Source organism: Galeopterus variegatus, unplaced genomic scaffold (assembly GCF_000696425.1).
Source record: "Galeopterus variegatus unplaced genomic scaffold, G_variegatus-3.0.2 Scaffold1777, whole genome shotgun sequence".
Classification (NCBI taxonomy): domain Eukaryota; kingdom Metazoa; phylum Chordata; class Mammalia; order Dermoptera; family Cynocephalidae; genus Galeopterus; species Galeopterus variegatus.
In genome coordinates this window covers 162,196-180,352 of record NW_007727888.1, presented here as the reverse complement: position 1 = coordinate 180,352, position 18,157 = coordinate 162,196, and the positions used below count along the sequence as shown (strand labels likewise).

The 18,157-nt window shown below is 37.5% G+C and overlaps 1 protein-coding gene across 10 annotated transcripts in view; it reads left to right on the top strand.

Annotated features, from left to right (window-relative positions):
- The window catches only part of FNBP1 (formin binding protein 1), a 125,476-nt gene that overhangs the window by 9,241 nt on the left and 98,078 nt on the right, over positions 1-18,157 (top strand). The gene's annotated exons all lie outside the window — the stretch shown is intronic.

The following is an 18,157-nucleotide window of genomic DNA, read 5'->3' as shown; positions in this document are numbered from 1 at the left end:
GGGAGCAACTGGGAGGGTTGCAATCCCGTGGCCGGTGCCCGGTCCGGTACGGGGGCAACACTGAGGGTTGCGATCCGTTGCCGGACACGGAAAAAAAGACAAAGACAAAAAATAATAATAATAATAATAATGGGGAGGGTTAAGGGGGGAAAAAAACCCTGTTCCTTGGGAACAAATTGTAGAACTCTCCTGCTGCAAGCAAGACTCGTGAAAGATGAGCAGTTCACTGTCCTACCCATCTAGTTTTCACAGTGAAGTCTTTCCTTTGATTAAAATTCTGTGTGCATGTTAGCAATAAAATAAAATAACCTAATATTGAGAAAATGCCTGAAATCATTGCTTTGGAAAGAAAAACAGAATTTCAGGAGGCCATATCAATTGCATGTTTATTTCTTTTTTTAAAAAGTATTTATACATATACATATAGATATATATATATTTTTTAATTTATTTTTTTCTTTTTTGGCAGCTGGCCTGTATGGGGATCTGAACCTGTGACCTTTGTGTTACAAGACTAACCAAATGAGCTAACCGGCCAGCACTTAAAAAATATTTATATAAACTGTGCTCTAAAACACTAACTATACTAATTTTTAGCAATTTACTTAGGTTTACTTGAGATATAATTTTAATTTATCCCTAGGGGGAAATAGTTCTCTTTTGAAAAAAAGTTCTACTAAAGTCATATTATGCCACCTCCCACCCCAAAAGCTGGATATTTGCTGCTTAAGGTATCTAATGAATTATTCCACATATCAGCTTAGTTTGAGATTGATTTCTTCTTAGCAAAGATAAGAGGTTTAAAAATATTTGCATTAGGACAGGTATGTATGCAAATTCCTGGCAATGTTTGTTTGGGTGAAGACATTTGGATTTCATGAGTTTGTATGTGTATGTAAAATATATTTTTCACCATGACTCTGAATTTTTAAATTTAAATTTTGCTTATCCTTAAAAATAGGTTATATATTTGCACTGTCAGTTTTCAAAAGATACTCAGATGTACATGAAAATTCTCCCTGTCATTAAGATCTATTTAGTTTTAATTGTCATCACCATTTTTGGCAAGAGGTGTGGTGGTGTTGGTGGCAAATAATTATGACTTCGTATATGAAAGAGGAAACCAAATGAAATTATAAAAATTACATTATACCAGATAAGAGATACAGATATGATGAGTATGCTTGAGACTTACATATTTTATCACAGTATGTATTTTTTGAGCATCTGCTAAGTGCCAACACATGGTTCTTCCTCTTCAGTAATTTATAGGCTGGTAGAGGTACAGAAACATATACGAGAAATTACAGTACAGTGTGATAACAACTGAGGTAGTGTGACTGCATGGAAATGTGTACACAGGAACGTAACTCAGTTGGGGAAGAAGTGGCAGCCAAGTGGAGTCCTGAAGGACTAGTAAGTTAGACAGATAAAGGTGGAAGTTAAGTGTGGGGGGTGGATCTAGACAGAGCCTTCCAGAAGAGGAATAAATGGCATGTCCAAAGGCTGAGAAGTGTCAGAGGACATGGAGCTCTCAAATGAGCAGAGCGTGTGATGGGGATTTAAGAGGAACCAGAAAAGGTAGAAGAGCTAAAAAACTGTGTGAGGACTGTGGCTTCATCTTGACAGCATGTGAGATACCCTTGAATTGCTGAAAGCAGGTAGCTATGGTGCCAGTTTTTCAGTATTAGTGCAGTGTGGAAAACGTTGGAAAGAAGCTAGATAGCTGCAGGCCATCCTAGCCTCATCAGCTGTCTGGATAGATGGAGTGGGCTGGGTAGAGAGCCTTTCCACGTATCACAACCCCTAGCATTTTCATGTGGGTCGAATTAGATTAAAATGAACTGCTAGGAAGCCTTGGATGCCTAAAGAAGGCTTAGCAGTGAACATCTTGAAGGTGAGCCAAAGGGTGGGGAAGGTGAGGCAGGTTCATTGCTTTGACTTGGGGGTTAAATAGTATGTCAACTTCCGGTCCATTTTTTCACCAGGTGAGCACAAAACCCAAACCTACCGTCACTTCTTTCCTGTCCTCTCTGTTTCTGCTCAACTGGCACAACCTTGATAGGGTTATCAGGGTTTGCTCCCTAGCTCTTTTAAGCTAACAGATTTAGTATTTTCAGTATGCCTGGAGGTGACTTACCATAACCAAATTCCCAAGACTGATGAATAAAACAGAATGCAAATTTTGAACTTATAGTGAGAAGTACATTCATAAGGAGACTGGATATTCATATTTGCTGATCTGTACATTCTCTCCCTGTAGGCTAATCTTTGTGGAAAGCTAAATTCTATACGAAGTTTCTTGGAGAGCATAAAATCAAAATAGAATTGGATGAATTTAATGGCTAGTGACACCAAGCTATTGGAGCCTAAGGCATCTATTTCCTCTAGAGGGATAGACCTACGTTAAGGATAGCATTGAGTCTATTTTATAGATGCTATGTAGATGATTTCTTTTCTGTTAACCCGTTCTTTCTTTAGGCAGATTACAGCATAATTAGTTATGTTTAGGTCCTTTTAATTCTAATCTCTGTTCAGTCTTGCATCCCTGAGATTATATCCAGGTACCCAGATTGGATGTTGGATATTCATCAGTTCATTACTTTCCTGCACTTTCCAAACTGGCAAGTCTGAGAGTCTGTAATTTTATTATTATTATTATTATTTTTTGAGAATCTGTCATTTTAAAAGCTCTCCTAGGTAAATCTGAGTGGCTTAGGTAACACTATTTAACACTTTGATTCCTTCTCATATACTCTGTTTTTGCCCATTTTTATTCTTTATAACAAACTTAAAATCTAGCAATATTTTGGACCTACTTTCTTACCCAGTCAGCCACTGTCAAACGTTTTAAACTTTTTAAGGTATTCTTTGTTCCTTATAGTTTTTAGTTGTGATTTACTCAGGTACCCAGATAAGTCATCATTCATTAATTTATTTGAAAAAAATTTTTTTTTTGCAGCTGTTTGGTATGGGGATCCAAACCATTGACCTTGATGTTATAACCCCACACTCTAACCAACCGAGCTAACCAGCTAGCCTGAAAAAGATTATTGACCACCTACTATGTGCCAGGTGTTATTCTAGGCAAAAGGAAAATGGCAGTGAACCAAATAGTAAAAATTTTTGCACTTAAATGTGTGATCTGTATTTATAATACATCAGATAATGATAAATACTATGGAGAAAAATAAGGGAGTGAGAGACTGAGAACAGTAGGATTGGGGTTGATGGGGGGAATAGAAGTTTAGTGCTGGACAGTTTACATGATGCCTGTTAGGTATTTAAGTATCTAATATCTAGTAGATAGTTAAATATATGCATCTAGAGTCCCAGGAAAAGATCCAGGCTGGAGATATATATTGGATAATCGGAAAAGCTAGAATTAAGATGCTAAAATTCTAAGCTCTTGGCATAGTTGTATCCCTCTGAGCACTTTAGAACACTGTTGCTTAGGACAACTGTCGTAGTATGTTGCCCTTTTGGACACTGGCTGAGCTCTCTGCTGAAGTGTTTACCTTATGAAGAATCATTATGTGTGAAACTTGTTTTAGATTGGCAGGGGTGTAGACTAATAAGAGTTAATTGATTTTGTAGATTGTTTTGAGAGCAAAGTATGTGGAACTTGAAGCTTTGATATGCTTAGAAGTAAAACTAATGTACCAAGTCATAAATGAAAAAAATAAAAATAAATGGCCACTGATGGGCATTTAGTTTTTGGTAGTAATCAGAAATGAATGTCACACATGCATCATTTTAATAGGTTTTTGCAGACAGTATAATCATGTAGACTCTATTCCTTTGAAAGTTGCCTGTGCTCATTCTGACTTAGGAGATGAACAGAAGTTTAGACTTACTGAATTTACACCTTGTAGACTGAGATTTTTCTTGTAACTGATATTGTTTTATTTTTCTCTTCATCTTTCTCAGAGATAATTTAAAATTGGTAATACTACATCACCAAATACATCAGATTTTTGGAGAACTACTTCACATGTGTGTCAGATTCTATTTTGCAAAGATGTCCACAACAATATCTTTCATCTCACATGCTCATCTTACAATGTGACCTCAAGACTCCTCCTGTTGAGTGGTGGGAGGGAGCTTATGTCCCTTCCTTGGTCCTAGACAGATCTTTGTGATTGCGTTGGCCAACAGAGCATGGTGAAAGTGATGCAGGATTGTAAATATGCCATGCACTTTTTAAATTTTTCTTCTTAAGATGACCGGTAAGGGGATCTTAACCCTTGACTTGGTGTTGTCAGCACCACACTCTCTGAAGTGAGCTAACCGGCCATCCCTATATAGGGATCCAAACCCATGGCCTTGGTGCTGTCAGCACCACACTCCCAAGTGAGCCATGGGCCGGCTCCAATGCTATGCACTTTTGCTTTGCTCTTTTGGGATGTTTACTCTTAGAACCCAGCCACCATAATTTTAGGAAGTCCAAGCGGTGTACATAGAGAGACCATATGGAGAAGTCAACTGTAGGGGTTTCTGTTGACAGCCCAATTGAGGTATCAACCAACAGTCAGCTGCCAGCCACATGAGCAAAGGACTTCCAGATGATTCTAACCCCTAGCAGTTGAGTCCCCCCAGCCTTCAAGCCTTCCCTGCTGAGGTCCTAGCCATGATGGATCAGAGACAAGTTGTCCCTGCTTGAATTATTTTTTTTTAAAAGATGACTGGTTAAGGGGTTCTTAACCCTTGACTTGGTGTTGTCAGCACCACACTCTCCCAAGTGAGCTAACTGACCGTCCCTACATAGGGATCTGAACCTGTGGCCTTGGTGTTATCAACACCACATTCTCCCAAGTGAGCCACAGGCCGGCCCCTGCCTGAATTTTTTACCCATAAAAAAATGATTCTTTTCCACTAAGTTTGGGGGGTGATTTATCATACAGCAGTAGTAACTGGAACAATATCCCTGGATGTAGATAGTAGTAACACTATCTGTTCTTTATTAATTAAAGGACAGGGCTACCATGTGTCCTTTTATTCTAGTTTAAAGATAAAATAAGATCATTATCTCTTTGAAGAGATCGCTTAGAATATGAAATTGAAAAGTTGAGGAACATTTAAGAAGTTTTTATACTCATTTTCTCTTGAGGTGATAGAATAGGAAAGTAGGGGCCGGCCCGGTGGTGCACTGCTATAGTGCGCCGCTTGAGAAGCGCCGTGGCGCTCCCGCCGAGGGTTCGGATCCCACATACAGACCGGCCACTCAATGGCTGAGCGGGGGGCGGGAGCAACACCGAGGGTTGCGATCCCGTGGCCGGTCCCGGTCCGGTACGGGCGCGACACTGAGGGTTGCGATCCGTTGCCGGACACGACAAAAAGAAAAAAAAAAAAAAGAATAGGAAAGTAGGAAATTCTAACATGAAGACATTAATTAAAACTTATTATAGAAAAAAAGCCAAATTCCTTAAACTGAGTTTGTTCTAAGGTTCTTGTCACAAGATTGTACACTTTGGATATCATGATTCTGCATTATTCTTCATAAAATCCCAGGGTTTTTACATTATTGTCTTAACCATTGAGCCACAGAAGAGGACATTTCCTTGTTATTCCCTTCTGTAAGAAATGGTTTTGCCATTTCCCCCCATAACTTTCATTTCATCTTTGAAATACAAGCCATGCTAATCTACTTCAGAAGAGTTGTTTTGAGGACTACCAAATAAAGTGCAAAACTTGCCATAGCTTTAGTTGTGGAATGGAATCGCTGTTCTGGAGGCTATAAATCTGCTGTACTAAAGTTAGGCATATGTATCTGGTTCTCTCTCTGTTACTCATTCACTCTGTGTGTAAACTCCCTGAATGACAGGCTTGGGCTAGACAGTCTCTAACGGCTGTTTATTTAAAAATTCTTTTATTTTAGTCTTATAAGATTTCTACAATTTAGTCAGTGTGTCATATTGTTCAAAAGTATAGGTCTGGAGCCAGGTGACTTGGTTCATAGCCTGATACTAACCAGCTGAGTAATTTTGGACAAGTCATTTAACCTCAGTTCCTTTATCTGTAAAATGGGGATAATAATAGTGCCTACCTTTTAGGATTAAGGAGAATATTAAATGAGTTAATGAATACTTAGAGCAGTACGTGTCTGACACAATAAGATACATTAACACTGGCCAGAGTCTTTATTCAGCTCCACATGTTACGAATTGTGATGATATTTCACTCATGTCTTGAATTCCATGTCAAGAAGAAACTGAATGAGCACTTCCTTGTTAGAGGTACTGTAGAAGTGATCAATGAATTGGGTGTAAACTACACTGTGTGGCCTCAAGTGCTTTCACATCAAGTGTTCTAAGGTGGTCTGAGTTCCAGGATCAAATGACACTGAAATAGTTGTCCTGGGAATACTGATTCATAACAGAGAATACGTCAATGTCAATTATAATAGAATAACTACTGCTAAAGCTAGAAACTCTATTTAGAGATTTTTATGTACAGTTCCCACATTGTAGCTCAAAGAAATGCTAATGTTAGTAGGAAGTTTGTAAAGGGTTCAACAATTCAAAAAGTGATGCATGAATAGAATCATTAGGCACCTTCCTTGTACATAGATTGACTGTCTTGGGTGTGACTCCATAGGCAAAAATATCAGGAACTGTTCTGCTGAACAAAAATTGTTTGGCTGAGAAACCTGAAAGGCTTATTGTTTGATTTATTTTGTTACTTTAGTAGATCAGCAAGTAAATAAGGTAGGTAAATCATATTATTCCAGAAAAACTTAAGGCAGTCACCTGCTTCATTTGATCAAAGTATTCAACCACCTGATGCAAATAAAAAGCAGGATGACACGATGGCTTCCATCTCCACTTTCTGGATTTCCTTGGATTATTAAATGCCGTAACTGTCTGAGCAAGTGGAGCAGCCAATTAGACAAAGACGAAAACCCTAGGAAGCAGTTGGGTGAGGTAAAGATTGTTTCTGATAACTTCAAAAGACATATAAATTATCATTTAATTATTAAAGAAAGATTGGAAATGTGAAAAGTTAATTGTACAAACGGGCAAAGGATAATCTCCATTAGCAGTGTTTAGTTAGTTGTCGCCAATAGTCTATAAAGATCTGTTTATTTAAAAATAAATATTTGCTTGAGCTATGGACCCCACCCAGCTCACATGCTTGGAGTGAGGGGGCTGGCTGGTAAATGATTGCAAATGTAAGCCAAGCTAAAGACTATTTGTGGCAGAGAACAGGGTCGCTCAAAGGGAGATTAAAGGATACTATTTTATACACTGTGTACTTGGTAGTCTTTGAATTGTGGGCCAGTCCGAGGGATGAGGCATTCACATAGGGTAAAAGTAAAGAAAGTAAAGGAGAAAAGAAAGAGACTAGAGGGAATGTGGGATATGCTAATGAGAGTAGAAGGTTGAGCTCGGGGGGAAAATGCTAAGTGCTCAGAATAAAAAAGATGACCCATATGTGGGATCCTATAGGCATCACCAAGCGGGTACTGTTGGGAGAACACTTGGAACCTGTATTACCTAATATGGAGTGGGTGGGCTCAGACCTGAGCAGAAACCCTACAAGGTCTTCCCATCAGAGTAAAAGCTAAATTTAGACAAGCCCCTTGATGTTGCTGGTCTTTCCCCCATCCCCCAACACAGCAGCCTGCTTCCTTCCGCCTGGGGACTTTAAACTCCTTTGTCTCGCTTTGCCCTCTGCTAGGAGTGCTCTTGCTACAGGCTGCTTCATTCACCCCCTTCAACTCACCCTACTCCCTGTAGTTTTGTCCTCCTGATATCCCTTCTTTGCAGTTACACACTTGAATGAACTCTGAGAGTTCAGCCGTGATAGAAGACGGCTCTGTTAAAGAAACAAAATTGGGGAAGGGAAAAGTCATGATTTTTGTTAAAGCAAAATTGGGGAAGTCAAAAGCATGATTTATTCTTATTTGTTTACGTATTTTTGAATAGGCAACACCTGCATATGGTTTGTACATAATTCCTGTCACCCCCTTTCCCGCCTCGGAGGCATCTACCTTTACTGGTTTCTTATTCCAGAGAGCTATCAAACACTTATAAATAGGGCTGGCTGGTTAACTCAGTTGATTAGATCGTGGTGCTGTTAACACTAAGGTCCAGGGTTCGATCCCTGTACAAGCCAGCTGCCAAAAAAAACCAACCAAACAAACAAAAATCACACATTTATAAATAAATGCTCCCACTCCCCCAAATGTTAGAACTATTCACACTTTTTGGTGCCTTACTTTTTATCACTTATAACATCTTGGTAGGGTTTTTCTTCCTTAGCTGCCTCACTCTTCTTAGTGTAAATATTCTTAATTAATGGTTACATGCAATTCTGTTTTACAGATATACTGAAACTTGTTCATGGTCATTTGGATTGTTTTCAATATATTTTGCTATTAAAAATAGTACCGATTAATAATTTGGCATATGTGTAAGTATATTTGGAGGATCAATGCTGGGAATGTAGGTGCTGCCAAAGTACCTTCCACTATACTCTTTACTTATTTATTTAATTTTGGCAGCTGGTTGGTACAGGGATCCAAATCCTTGATCATGCTCTTACAAGAATGCACTCTAACCAACTGAGCTAACCAGCCGGCCCTCTGAGAATGTTTCATTAGAAAACAAACTTAGATAAAATGTTTCTTTTAATGTCATACCATTCTAAATTTAGATTGACTATACACCTGTGTTCTTTTTGTCATGCCCTTACCGAAAAAGTATCTTTTAAAACAGTAGTTTATAATCATATAACTTGATATAAAATAGCAGTTATATTTCTAAAACTTGGGTTTATTTTTGGTATAAAAAGGAGAGTGCTATTTGACATCTTTTTCTTGAGGATATTAAGACAAAGTATGCTGCTCTATATTTTTGGACCCAGAACTTTGTAAACTTGTAGTAAATTTGTGCATTTACTAGTTGTAATTATGTAAGATGTGCCTGATTAATATACCAAACAGTATTCTTTTCTTTTTTTTCCCCTGGTGGTTGGCCAGCGGGGCCAAACAGTACTCTTAACAGTAAAAGTATTCCTTCAATGTTACTTAATATCTATGCACTAGCGCCTTACAGGACCTGTTTGTGGGTTGTATATTTTAAATATTAATGCAAAAACCTCAAGTTAGTCTTTTTTATGGTTTTCATTTTTTAAGTTAATAGATTTAGTATTTATCAAACTTTCTTTGAGAGAGAAGCTCCATGAGGGCAAGGATTGTTATTTGTTTCATTCGATGCCATGTCAACAGCACCTAGAATAGTACCTCTCACATAATAGATGCTCAGTGAACATAAAAATTGCCAAGCTCACACTGGTCTTAGATTTTGTCCTTTGACAACACACCAATTCAGGCTGTTCTGTAATTCATATGACTTCCAAACATAGATTTTGAAAGTATACATGTGGGGGTCAGTTTTAAAGATAGTAAAGATTATTTTTACTTATTGTCATGGAAGTGGGGATAAAAGCAGATTATTTCTCCAAAGAAGATATACAAATGGCTAACAAACACATGTGAAGATGCCGAACATCATTATTCATTCAGGAAATGCAAACCAAACCAACATGAGATACTACTTCACACCTATTAGGATGAGTATGATCAGAAGAGTATAGGAAAGTAACAAGTGTTGGGAGACTGTGGAGAAATTGGAACCCCTGTACATTGCTGGTGGGAATGTAAAATGGTCAGTCTCTGGGGAAATCATTTGGCAGTTAAGTGAAACATAGAATTTACCATATGATCCAGAAATTGCACTCCTAGGTGTAAACCCAACAGAATTGCAAATAGGTATTTAAACAAATACTTGTATGGGAACGTTCATAGTAGCAGTATTCACAGTAGCCAAAAGGTGGAAACAACCCAAAAGTCCATGGAAGGGTGAATGGAAAAAGAAAATGTGGTATATCCATACAATGGAATGTTATTGAGCCGTAATAAGGAACGAAGTACTGATCACGCCAACTTGCCTGAACCTCAAAAACATTATTCTAAGTGACAGAAGCCAGACACAAAAGCTCACGTATTATATGATTTCATTTAAAATATCCAGAAGAGATAAATCCATAGAGACTGAAAACAGATTGGTATTTGCCAGGGGCTGGGGGATTGGTGTGTGCCAGTAGGGAGTAGCTGCTTAATAGTACATCTTTCTTTTTTTTTTTTTTTGTCTTTTTTCCGTGTCCGGCAACAGATCGCAGCCCTCGGTGTTGCTCCCGCGCCTCGCTCAGCCAGTGAGCGGGAACCGGTCTTGTATGTGGGATCCGAACCCTCGGGCGGGAGCGCCGCTGCACTTCCCAAGCGGCGCACTATCCAGTGCGCCACCGGGCCGGCCCTAGTACATCTTTCTGCTTTGAGATAATGAGAATGTTTTGGAACTAGATAGAACTAGATAGAAATGGTGGGTGTACAACATGGCGACTGTACTAAATGCCACAGAACTGTTCACTTTAAAAATGGTTAATTTTATGTTCTGTGTATTTCACCTCAATTTAAAAAAAAAACAGAATAGGGGCCGACCCCATGGCGCACTTGGGAGAGTGCGGCACTGGGAGCGCAGCGACGCTCCCGCCACGGGTTCGGATCCTATGGCCGGTGCGCTCACTGGCTGAGCGCGGTGTGGGCAACACCACACCAAGGGTCGCGAAAAAAGACAAAAAAAAAAAAACAAAACAGATTAGTTCGGGCATCTTAGTTATCTCTAAGATGACAAAGAGCTAATTTGGGACGCTCCTTAGTCTTTGGAAATTTAGAAGCTGGTGTAAATGCTGTATAACACAGTTGATCATTAACTTTTTGGAATTGTTCTATTAATTTTCTCCCTAGTAATGAAAGGATTGCTGTGTTGTGTTTGAACTCTCCTTAACGATTGTCTAAGTACTCCTGTTGCAACACAGTTTATAAGGGCAGATTAGGTGCTATTTTAAAATACACCCACAACATTAAACCAAACTCAAAGAATTAATTGGGAATTGTTCTCCCTACAAATTGATTTCCACCAAATCAGTAAAGCTATCTACTAAAACCAGTATTTAGTGGCTTTTAGTCAAGTTGGCTAATGGTAGTCTTCTCAAAGCATATGAGTGATAGCTGAAGTAGCAGACAGTGGAATTTGCAGTGAGTATTTAAGGCTGACTTTTTTTTTTAATACCTTTTGTAATTACAGCATGTGGCAGAAAATAACTATTTGGTTCTTCTTTTAAATCACTCTAGTTAGATTGACTATAAACATCATTCAGTTTACCTGTGTTGTAAACCACTTCTACAAACATGTATTGTGCAAGGCACTGAGCGAGGTGCCATGGGGAATAGATATGAAACAGCTTGAGAACTGTCCTTAAGTTTAATAGGGGTGAGATTTCTAGAAATTGCTATAATAATTTGTCATTAGCTGAAACCCATCTGTTGGGAATGACCAGTTTGATGTTATCCTATATCAGAAGTACTTTGAAAAAATAACCAGCAATTTGATATTGTTTTGGAGAAGTGTCTTGTTTTTCTTTTTTAAACAGAGGGTGGGAATCTATGTGTATCAGTTTAATAGTGATTTTAATTAGTTTCGGTACTATAGGATGTTAGAACTAAATCTGACTATGTGCTGACATTCTCAATCTACAAGGGCCAATCTTGTTTTATATTCTCTATTTTTCCTGTAGTGGGAGTGAAGGTCTGAAAGCTGCCTGCCACTTGAAAAAACAGCAGCTTTTCAAAGTTCTTCAGTATTAAACTCCCTTGGATCTATTAAGGCATTCAGAGCAGGATACAAGAAACTTAAGGTTTGAATTGAACTGTATCTCTGCTGAGTTGGCATAGCATATTAATTTACTGTTCCTGTTGGTAACTTTTGTTGGTGTTGATAAGTTTTCAGTGCCTTTTGGTTTTATGTTGATATGTGGTAGATTAAGTGTTACAGAAATAGTAGTTTTAAAGTTATTGTGTTGCTGTTCTCAATAAGCAATACTTTGTAAACAAACAAATAAACAAAAGCCTAACACAAGAAAAGTTAAAAGGCAATTTTAGAGTACTCTGATTAAATGAGAAAGTACATGTATATGTGTATTGTTGACATGAACATAAACATAAGTCATGTCTCCTAGGCAGAGTCACTGCTATCCATGCTTTCATAGCCAATTTCCCTCTTAGTGGGAATTTCCCTCTTAGTATTCACATTGAGAAGAAATGTGTTTAATTAGGTTCTGTTGCCTGAAAGGCAAATCACCAATACAGCTTTAAAGGGGACTGTAGCGGTTACTCTGAAGTTCTGTAGACTTTTTTGGTTCTGTTTTTAATCTGGTGGGGTCCTGTGATAATAGTCCAGTGTTTGTATTGATAAAATCAGCATTGTGCATTTGACCACTTGAAAAACTTGAGATTTCTCTCCAGCCAGCCATCACTCCTAAGACCAAAACAAACAACAAAACAAGCAGGGGTGGTATTGTTTATTTTTTTCCAGTTAAATATTGCCAAATTTGAATTTATGTGGCAGATTTTGGTTCCAGCTGGAGTAGTCATGAAGATCTGTTTTAGACATTTCATAAAACCAATTCAACCTAATTGTTAGTTTAATCCAAAAAATCAACTTGTATGGGGAAAAATATAATGATTTGATCTCTCTCTCTCTCTCTCTCTTTTTTTTTTTTTTTGATGTATTATTATTTCTAGCTAGCAAAAGATGATTCTTGCTTACTTGAAATAAAGCCTCTACTTCAGGTTTTTAAGGGACAGAGTTTTCAGAGTTTGTAGAAATTCTCCTGGTATAATTTAGCTACATTGTATTCTTATTTTTGTAGGTGGCAAATAACCATGTGTATTAGTCTGTTTCTGTTGCTTATAGCAGAAATACCTGAAACTGGGTAATTTGTAAAGAAACAATATTTATTGCTTACAGTTTCAGAGGCTGGGAAGTCCAAAGTCCAGGGAACACATCTGGTGAGGGCCTACTTTGGTGGTGGTGACTTCAGTGATGCTAGATGTTACATTGTGAGAAAGTCAGAAGCAAGAGAGAGAGAGAGCTTCTCACATGCTCTCCTTTTAAAGTCGTCAGAACCACGCCCATGACCACCATTAAATCATCAGTGAATGAATCTATTCACTAGGGCATTGTCCTCACAATCGAATCACCTCTTTGAGGCCCCACCTTTCAATTACCATAATAGGGTTTCCCACCCTCTTAACACTGTCACAGTGGAGATTGAATTTCTTTTTCTTTTTTTAAAAAAAGATGACTAGTAAGGGGATCTTAACCCTTGACTTGGTGCTATCAGCACCACACTCTCCCAAGTGAGCCATGGGGCGGCCCTTGAATTTCTAATATATAAACTTTGGGGGGACACAATTCAATCCATAGCACTGTGTATATAAAAGTGGACTGTTTTGACTGCATTGAAAACAATCTAGGTATTCTGTATATGCTATATGTAAGGTCTCAATATAAAATTTTCTTTTCTCTCTTCTTTCTACAATTTTTTTAATAGCTATGTATAAAACATCATTTGAGTCTTCTCAACACTAGAAATACATTTATAAGTTTAAGAAATTTCTCAGTAACAATGGCTCTTTACATATTGTTAAAATAGTACTTTTGCCAAAATATTCATTCTTTCTATAAGGCACTGGGGGACTAGAGGGGTGAGCACAAACAGACACAGCGTCTGTCCTCATAGACCTTATGATCTGATTGTGAAGATAGACATGAATTGAGTAACTTACACAGATAAACGTGGATATGCCACAAAAGAAAGGTGCGTGATATTTTGAGACCATATATGGAGGAGCCGACTAAGGCCAGGGAGTTCTAAGAGACTTCCCTGGAGAAGTGAACGTTGTCTTGCTAGTTTTTGCTATCTCTACAAATACTGCCTGAAAAAAAAATTACATGGCATGCCTATAAGTTACCACACATTAAATTATTCATAATTCTTAAATGAAGGCTCCATGTCCTTTTTGTTCATTAACATTTCTTATAAATGCTAGTAGTGCTGAGAGAGCCATCCAAAAGAATAATTTTTTAGTTTGAGGAAATCCTGACTTTCCTGTAGGGTCTGTGCTTTTTAAATAGTATTATAATCATTTTGTTATCAGTGTTTCTTTTTATGTTTTTTGGCGGCTGGCTGGTGTAGGGATCCGAACTCGTGACCTTGGGGTTATAAGGCTGTGCTCTAACCTATTAGCTAACCGGCCAGCCAATGTTCCTTTTTAAAAATAAAGACATAAAGAGGACAATCTCAGGAATAAAAAATAACTTATTGTTTTGTAGGTAAAATACCAGAAATATCAGGGCTAGCTGGTTAGCTCAGTTAGTTAGGGCACAGTGTTATAACACCAAGGTCAAGGGTCTGGATTCCCATATTAGCCAGCTGCCAAAAAAAGAAAAAGAAAGTAAAATATCCGTGCAGACCTGCACATGGATGTTTATAGCAGCTTTGTTCATAATTGCCAAAATTCAGAAGCAACCAAGATGTCCTTGAGTGGGTGAATGGATAAACAAACTGTGTTACATCCAGACAGTGGAATATTAATCAGCAATAAAGTGAAATTGAGCTATCAAGCCATGAAAAGACATGGAAGAACCTTAAATGCATACTGCTAAGTGAAAAAGCCAGTCCAAAAAGCCTGTCATCCCAACTACATGACATTCTGGAAAAGGCAAAACTATAGAGACAGTAAAAAGATCAGTGGTCAGGGGGTGGGGGGCAAGGAGGAGAGGAAGAGATGAATAAATGGAGCACAGGGGATTTTTAGGGCAATGAAACGATTCTGTATGATACGATGATGGTAGATACGTATTATCCATTTGGGAAAACCCATAGAACTGTATAGCACTAAGACAAAGCAAAGTGAACTGTAATGTGAACTGTGGACTTTAGTTCATAATGTGTCAATGGTATATGATCAGTTGTAACAGATTCATCACACCAATGCAAGAAGTTAATAATGGCAGAAACTGGGGGAGTGGGGGGTGGAGAAGTATATGGGAATCCTGTACTTTCTGCTCAATTTTTCTGTAAACCTGAAACTGCTCTAAAAATATTGTCTGTTAATTAAAAAGTTAAAAATAAATCAGTGCAGTAACTAAGGTCTTTAGGTATAAAGATCTTGAGTCTCCTTAGATATGTTGTTGGAGCAATTTGCTATTGCAAAGGAAAAAAATTGTCTACAGTTTCTTATTTTAAACTTAAAAGAATCTGCATTGATTTTTTTTTCCCCCTGCCTTTTCAAATGACATATTTTTTTCCCAGGGGATAATGTTTTACTGATGTATGATTTCATAAAATCAGCTCTTTCTGTTGATTCCATTTATGAGCTAAATATTTTCTCTTTGTATGAAAGAGAAAGGTGTGTTTTCAGAAATATTAAAAAGTTCAAATTCATAATAGTGTTATATTACAATAATGAGTCTATGGTCTTCTCACTTGGAATGCATTTCTATTCATATTTATTTTTAATAAGTAAACAATTTTTCAAGCAAAATTCTATGTTGGAGGTGCTTTTGGTCACTGAGATGAGAACAAGGTTAATAACTTTGTTTTAAATCTTTCTTGAAGCAAAACAACTATTGTTTTCATTGCTATTTGTAGTACCATTGGGTATTATTTATTATAAGGCAACCTCTTTTCGTATCCTTGGAATTTATTCCCTTTACCTAGAATAAATGTAGGTTTAAAATGATATGGAAATTTGCATTGCATTACCTGAATGACACAGAAAAATGTAATTTTTTTTTTTTTTTTTTTTTGGATAGCTGGCTGGTATGGGATCTGAACCCTTGATCTTGGCCAGTAATTTTGTTTTAATGTTTTGTGAGATAACTACAGTAGACATTTAAAATTTTACATTTTAGAATTTGCATTAAACTTTAAAGTTGAATATTCAGGAATATACTACTATTCTTATGATTGGGTTCCCTCCTCTCCATTTAAGATGTTCAAATAGACACACCCCCTTAATCCATAATGGTTAGTAGACTTTTTACTCCAGTGACTACCACAAGATGCCATCCCAACCCCCAGCAGAGCAGATGAGTCTTTAGCTCTTAGCAACTTCTTTTCATGAATGTTTTCCGACTTTTTTTCCTTCTCTATAGAGGCTAAAATTATAGACTTTGGAATCCCAGCTGGGTTCACATTGCAATTCTACCACTTATACCTTGCTCTGTGCCCTTATGTCAAAAAATGGACATAGTACTGATTCTGCTATGGGATTGTTTATGGACGCAAAAAGATATAAAGTTCGTAATGAGCCTAGCCGAATGTGGACAACCAATAGTAGAAGAAATCGAGAGCAGAGATCATCTTAAGCATATTGGTTAAGCGCAAGACTCTAGAGCTCTGGGTTCAATTCTCATCTCTTCCGGTTAATAGCTGTGTGACCTTCGGCAAGTCCTTTAACCTTTCTGTGCCTCACTTTACCCATTTCAAGTAAGAGCATATTAATAGTGTCTGTTTCATAGGATCAAATAAAATATTTAAGTTGCTTAGAGCAGAGCCTGGCACATACTAAGGACACTAGAAGTGGTAGCTATTATTATTATTATTAATTATCATTATTATTATTTATTATTATTATTATCCATGACTTGAATAATACACTCAAGAGACTGAGAGCTCAGCATAGGTGATGTTGGTTTCAAACACTCTTACAAAATCTTTCCTTGTATTTGCACAAAAAGGAAAAAGACTAGTCTAATTTATATTGACAGCAAAATAAGATATTATGGAATTAAACCATTAGCACCTCTTCCAAAAGCTGTAGGCAGTTACATTGACCACCGACTTGTAAGCACCTCCCAGACCAATAAAATCCCTTGTATTGGCATAATGCTTTGAAGAATTTCTGAAATATGGGCACTTCCCTGTCAATTAGGGGTTTCCTATGGTTCTGTCAAATATCCCTGGACCACACGGCATTCTGTTCTTAGACTCAGAGCTTTGGCCACAACCACCAGCAGTGTGGGATTCCTTACTGAAACGGAACCTAGTTATAAAGATGGTTTTACTTATTCTTTTACGGTACAAATGTTAATCATTTGGCTTGTATTGTGATACTGCTATGATGTTTACTTGTCAGTAATAATAGCTATTTATGTAGTTGGGGCCAGTTTTAAGCACTTTACTTACATTATCTCATTTTATGTCCCAGTAGCTCTACCAGGGTGGTACTTTTTTTTTTTCTTCTTTTCACTGCCTCATGTTTGCTTTCCAGATCTTGTGAGAGCCCATCCTGCTTAGAAAGCCCAAACCCAGATCTAAATATAAGAGAGTCTGAGAAATGTTGTTTTTAGGCTTTCAGCTCTTATGATAAAGTGGAAACTTAAAAGAGGTGAGAATGGGTACCAAGAGTCAATAAACAATATCAGTAGAATTTCAGTATTCTCAAATCATTCCAGTGGCTTCCCAACTCACTCCAAAATTCCTTTCAATGGCCAGCACGGCCCTTTCTCATCTTGCCTAATGTAATCTTTCTGACCTCTCCTAATACTCTTTTTTTTTTTTTTTAAATTGTGGTAAAACATACATGTCATAAAATTGGCCATTTGAACCATTTTTAAGCATACAGTTCAGTGGCATTAAGTACAGTGCTATTATTATTTTCATTTATGAGGACACTGTAACACACGTGAAGTAACTTCATACTGCTAGTTAGGTGGGAGCACTGAGACTGGAGTGCAGGCAGTCTAGCTTTAGTGCCTCATGCTGCAGCACCTGCAAACCTCCCCCCTGCCCTGCAATAAAATATTCAGTATGACCAGCAGGTTCTTAGTTTACTCATTTTGGTCTGTTTTTATTTATCTATTTATTTAATTTACTTTTTTATGTTTTATTTTTGGTGGCTGGGTGTGGTCTGTTTTTAAAGCATAGTATTTGTGTGTTGGTTATATTAGCATTTGCCCAAAAGAAATTTGCAACACAGAAATAGGAGTTCAAAACATTGAAGTAAGATGAAGCTAGAAACAATTTACAACCACTCAAAAACGGAGCCAAACGTAGGGATTTCTTTGAGATGTCTGTTAATGTTTATTCTTAAAACTTGAATAGTTTCAGTTATTAAGCGGGACTATCCATGTATAACTAATGGAAAGAAAACACTTCTGCTAGGTTTATAGGCATATAAACACTTATATATCACACATTCTTTAACAACAGCTTAGGGAAGGCAGCCATGTGCTAGAGATTT